This window comes from Chiloscyllium punctatum, chromosome 23 (assembly GCF_047496795.1).
Source record: "Chiloscyllium punctatum isolate Juve2018m chromosome 23, sChiPun1.3, whole genome shotgun sequence".
NCBI lineage: Eukaryota > Metazoa > Chordata > Chondrichthyes > Orectolobiformes > Hemiscylliidae > Chiloscyllium > Chiloscyllium punctatum.
Genome location: NC_092761.1, coordinates 85884153 through 85890152, shown reverse-complemented (window position 1 = coordinate 85890152; position 6000 = coordinate 85884153).

Sequence of the window (6000 nt, the reverse complement as noted above, 5' to 3'; positions counted from 1 at the left end):
TTTAGTAACATAGGAAAAGACTAGGCCATTCAGCCCTGCCATTCTAGATCAGCTCCTCAATGTTACTTCCCTGCACTATCTCCATATTCCATAATGTCTTCAGTCTCCAGGAACCTACAAATTTCTGTGTTAAACTTGTTCAACAACGGAGTCTTCACAGCCCCCTGGGGTCAGGAATTCCAAAATGCAGTGATTGGAGCGAGGGCCAGGAAGATCTAATTAAGTATTAGTTCCCTGATTGGGGCTGTTAACCTGGGCTAATTAAGGAGCCCTGGCTGACAGATATAAACAGGAAATTCAGAGAGTGTCCTCATTCTAGGGACTGGCTCTAAGCTGGCTGGTCAGAGTTTATGTAATGTGTACATAAAAATAAAGGCTGACTTAGTGACAAAGGGATAAAGGGATACTGACCCCTGCAGATATTTCACAAAGATTGAAGAAATTCCTGCTCAGCTTAATCTTAAATGGCCAACTGCTTATTTTGAGATTCAGTCTCCGGGTTCTAGTGACAGTAACCAGAGTAACATTCCATCTACATCCAGTCTGTAATTATTTTTTAAGTTTCAATAAGATCACCTCTCATATTTTGAAACTCTAGAGAGTACAGGCCGCTCTTGCTCATTCCCCATAAGAAAGTCGTACCATTCCAGCAATACGTCTGGTGAATGTCCATCCTTCTCCCTTTGTAGAAAATATTCCCTTCCTGAGATACGGTAACCAAAACTGAACATAATCCTCTAGATAAGGTCTTACCAAGGCTCTATACAACTACAACAAGACATCTTTACTTCTGTATTCAAAGTTCCTGAAAATGAGTCCGAACATTCCATTTGCTATTTTCTCAAATCATTTTCAAATCCCTTCCTGGCTTAACACTTGCCTATCTCTGTAACTTCCTCTAACCAAAAACATTTATCGTTCTTTGTATTCCTCCAGTTCTGACCTCTTGTACAATTGTAATCATGTGCCTTCAGATTTGGAATTCCTCACCTACACCTCTCTGTCTGTATTACTGTCCTTCTCCCATTCAACTTACATTTTTGATTGAGAATTTTGCACCAGTTATACTCCTGATGTGAAATGTATCTATTAATGTATCTGTGAAACACCTTGGAATGTTCCACTGTGTTAAAGTTGCTTTACAAATGCACATGAAAACAGGATTCTGTGGATGCTGGAAATCTGAAGTAAAAGCAGAAACTGTTGGAGGAACTCAGCAGATGTTGGTGATGTCTTTTAATGTTTTGAGTCTGATATGAGTCTTCTCAGTGTTGAACTTGAAGAAGAGTCGCCTCAAACTTGAAACATTAACTCTCTCTCTCCACAGAAGCTGTCAGACCTGCTGAGTTTCTCCAGAACTTTCTGTTTTATAATATTATATAAGTGCAAGTTGTTTCCTTTATGTTGCATAAAACAGTCACCTGTTCATTCAGTTTAAGATGCCATTACTTGTTTTTCTGCCTTGAGGGAACTTACTGGCAACTTCTCATTCTAGCTTTTCGATTGTTATGTGGGAGGTCCTGACTCAGCAGAAGCCCTATGCAGGTAATACTGTCTCTGATAGCTCATACGTTCATTCAGTGTACGTAGCAACTGTTAGTCCCTTTTTTAGAATAATTGACAATCCTTGTGAGTAGATTGAATCATTTTAAGAAAAACGCATTTTGTTGAAGCTTTTCTTTTCGCACTCATCGCAAGAAATATCAAAGTAAAATTGAAACAAATATTGATTCTATATGAGAGGAGAATGCTGATTAGAATTTAGGTGGACTCTGACTGATAGAGGAGTTGACACGGACCCTGCACCAGTAGATAATGACAGACAGTTAACTGCAAAACTGCATGGCATATTGGTGCATACTGGAAGCTACAGATATTAATACACAGGGACCTATTCTCTGCAAACATAAAGAAAAAAGATTTACATTGTCCATGTTTCAACTCAACAAAATAGATGACAGCCTTTCTCTGGTTCATTTTTAGGACAGTGTCTTGGCCAATCAGAGTCAATTAAAATTCAAAGCAAGCTTGGCTGTTGAATAGGACATGATTTTTCAAATGGGATAATCTTGATTTATTGAGAAAAAGATCAACTTTCCTTTTTCTCCACCCATGGAAACATGCTGTGGTGAACCTTTTCATAATTTCCAAAACATTTAATTATATAATAAATTCTCATTTTGATGTATACAGTTTTCAGTCCTTACTCAGGATGGGTATGTTTGTAATGGAAAAGAAAATTCACTTGGCCATTCCCTGGAATGAAAGGGTTTCTTATGAAGGTGAGCAGGTTGTAAATATACTCATTGGAATTTGGAACAATTTTGTTTTTATTCATTCATTGGATGTGGGCATTGCTGGGCATTTAATAGTCGCCCTCAATTGCCCAGAGGGCATTTTAAGAGTCAACCACATTGCTGTGGGTCTGGAGTCACATGTAGACCAGACCAGTTAAGAATGGCAGTTTCTGAACCTAAAGGACATTAATGAACCAGATGGGTTTTCCTGACAATCAATAATGGTCATTGTTAGACTCTTGATTCAAGATTTTTATTGAATTCAAATTCCGCCATCTGCCATGGTGAGATTCAAACCTAGATCCCGAGAACATTACCTGGTTTCTGGATTCATAGTCATGAGGTCAGATGTACTGATTCTGGGTCCACTGTTGTTTGTCATTTATATCAATGATTTGGATGAGAATCTAGGAGGTATGGTTAATAAATTGGTCGATGACACCAAAGTTGATGGTATAGTGGACAGTGAAGAAGAATACAATGTGATCTTGAGTAGATGGGCCAATAGGCTGAGAAATGGCAGATAAAGTTTAATTTAGAGAATTTAGTTGTTGCATTTGGTAAGGCAAACCAGGGCAGGATGTTACAGTTAATGGTGGGGCTTTGGGCAGTGTTGACAAACAGAGGGATGTAGGGATGCAGCTTCATAGTTCCTTGACAGTGGCATTACAGATAGACAAGGTGGTGAAGAAATGTTCCAAATGCTTGCCTTCATTAGTCAGAGCACTGAGTATAGGATTTGGGGCATCATGTTGCAGTTGTACAGACATTGCTGAAGCCACTTTTAAAACATTGTTCATTCTGCTATAGGAAGGATATTGTTAAACTAGCGAGGGTACAGAAAACATTTACAGGGATGTTGCTGGGACTGGAAGGAGGGTTTGAGATATAAGGATAGGCTGGGACCTTTTACTCTGAAGCATCAGAGGCTGAGGGGTGACCTTATAAAATCATGAGGGACATCGATAAGGTGAGTAGCCAAGGTCTTTTTTCCAGGGTTAGGAAGTTCAAAACTAGAGGGCATAGGTTTAAGGTGAAAGAGGAAGGATTTAAAAGGAACCTAAGGGGCAACTTTTTCATGCAGAGGCTAGTGCATGGAATAAGCTGTCAGAAGAAATGGTGGAGACTGGTACAATTACACCATTTAAAAGACACCTGGATAGGTACATGGATAGGAAAGCTTTAGAGGGATACGGACCAAACACAGGAAAATTGAGCTAGTTCAGTTGGGGACACCTGGTCGGCATGGAAGAGTTGTACTGAAGTGTCTGTTTCCATGCTCTATAACCCTCTGACCCTATGTAAGTTTGTTTTGGCTTAACAGCAGAGATACTGAGCAGATATTTCCTGCAATGGTGTGGTCTAGAATTCAGCAGATGACATAGTTTAAAAATGAGAGTCTCCCATTAATGAAGGGGATGAGGGAAAATTTCCTCACAGTGTTGGTTGTATTTTGAATTGTGTTGAACAGAGAGCAGTGGAGGGATAGGTTATTGACTGTATTCATTACTGAGATAGACAGATTTTTGATTGATGAAGGATTGAGTTGTTGGGGGGAGGGTGTGGCGTGGGGGAAAACAGACAGAAAAATGGAGTTGAGACTACACGAAGATCTTAGTGACTGGCAGAGCAGGCATGAGGGCCGGAAAGGCCATCCCCTTTCTCTTATTTCTTATGGTCTTATGAATATGTGTTTCTAGTTGTTGAAGACAGCTGAGTTTGAATAACATTCAGTTGTCTGTTTGCTTTAGTGTTTTCTCACAAGAGAATATGTATAAAGCCCAAAGCTGTTATGAATCACTGCTCCTCAGCAAAGCATTTGATGGATTATGATTCATTGGCCTCCAAATGTTTTTGTGTGGATTGGCTAATCCTAGTGTGAATGCTATTCTAACATAACCACTCAAATAAATAGGTTAATGGTTGCATTACAAAAATGCATTAATAAATTACACTACCAACATGTTAACCAGCATGCTGCTACATCAATGATATCTCCTTAATGGACAAGTGAGAGCTAAAATAAATTTGTTAATGCGTTCTCAAAGATCCCTGGGTTCCAGCCAAAAACTCAACTGTTGTTTATTTGTCTCTGGTTCTTTAACTCAATCAGGAGAATGAATGGCTGCATTTCATAATAAGCTGAAATGTGCCAGCAACATTAAATGCTATCCCAACCCGACCTCACTTTCATTGTTATGGTCTCTAGCCCTGTAAAATATAAAACCTCAAGTGCATATATGCAGGTGAGTTTTTAAAATACAATGTATACTCAAGTAACCAAAGAATGCCTTCTATCTATTTTTACGAAGGAAGCGTCAATTTATATAGTCAACACGAGTTATGTATGAGTTTGCATATGGACACATACATGAATAAGTGTGATTTGGAAGTGCCGGTGTTGTACTGGGATGTACAAAGTTAAAAATCACACAACACCAGGTTATAGTCCAACAGGTTTAATTGGAAGCACTAGCTTTTGGAGCACTGCTCCTTCATCAGGTGGTTGTGGAGTATAAGATCGTAGGATACAGAATTTAGAGTCATAGAGTCATAGAGATGTACAGCATGGAAACAGACCCTTCGGTCCAACCCGTCCATGCCAACCAGATATCCCAACCCAATCTAGTCCCACCTGCCAGCATCCGGCCCATATCCCTCCAAACCCTTCCTATTCATATACCCATCCAAATGCCTCTTAAATGTTGCAATTGTACCAGCCTCCACCACATCCCCTGGCAGCTCATTCCATACACATACACCCTCTGTGTGAAAAAGTTGCCCCTTAAGTCCCTTTTATATCTTTCCCCTCTCACCCTAAACCTATGCCCTCTAGTTCTGGACTCCCCGACCCCAGGGAAAAGACTTTGTCTATTTATCCTATCCATGCTCCTCATAATTTTGTAAACCTCTATAAGGTCACCCCTCAGCCTCCGATGCTCCAGGGAAAACAGCCCTAACCTATTCAGCCTCTCCCTGTAGCTCAGATCCTCCAACCCTGGCAAACTTATGGCAAATGCTTATAGTGTGATGTAACTGAAATTATATATTGAAAAAAACCTGGATTGTTTGTTCAGTCTCTCATCTATTAGAATGGGCATGTTGGTTTCAGTTCTTTCATGTGTAAATTCCAGAACTTTCTTAAAGATACATTCTCAAGTGAACTATTTTTAACAATAAGTGTCATGTTGGCCTAGGTCTTTTTCAATATATAATTTCAGTTACATCACACTGTAAACTTTTGCTAGCAGCGCTCCGAAAGCTAGTGCTTCCAAATGAAAAAGTGTGTGTCTGTATGTGTCTGTGTGTGTGTGTGTGTGTGTGTGTGTGTGTGTGTCTGTGTGTGTGTGTGTGTCTGTGTGTGTGTGTGAGAGAGTGTATCTGCGTGTATGTACCATTATTTAGCTGGCATTGTACTTGTTTATCCCAGTATTGGTACAACCAGCTACGGTCCTTCCTTGATTTAAAGCAAAACTGATATTGTTGAAACGTTATGTGAATCTTACTCATTCTTCCCATTCCAGGAACAAACGCCATGGCTGTATTTGTTAAAGTGGTGGCAGGAGAAAGACCGTGCCTAACATTCATTCCAGAAAATTCTCCACAAGAGTGTGCACAGATGGTTGACTTGATGAAGAGATGTTGGGATTGGGAGTTGAAAAGGCGGCCTGCATTCTCAGGCATGAGATTCATTTCCTGTGGA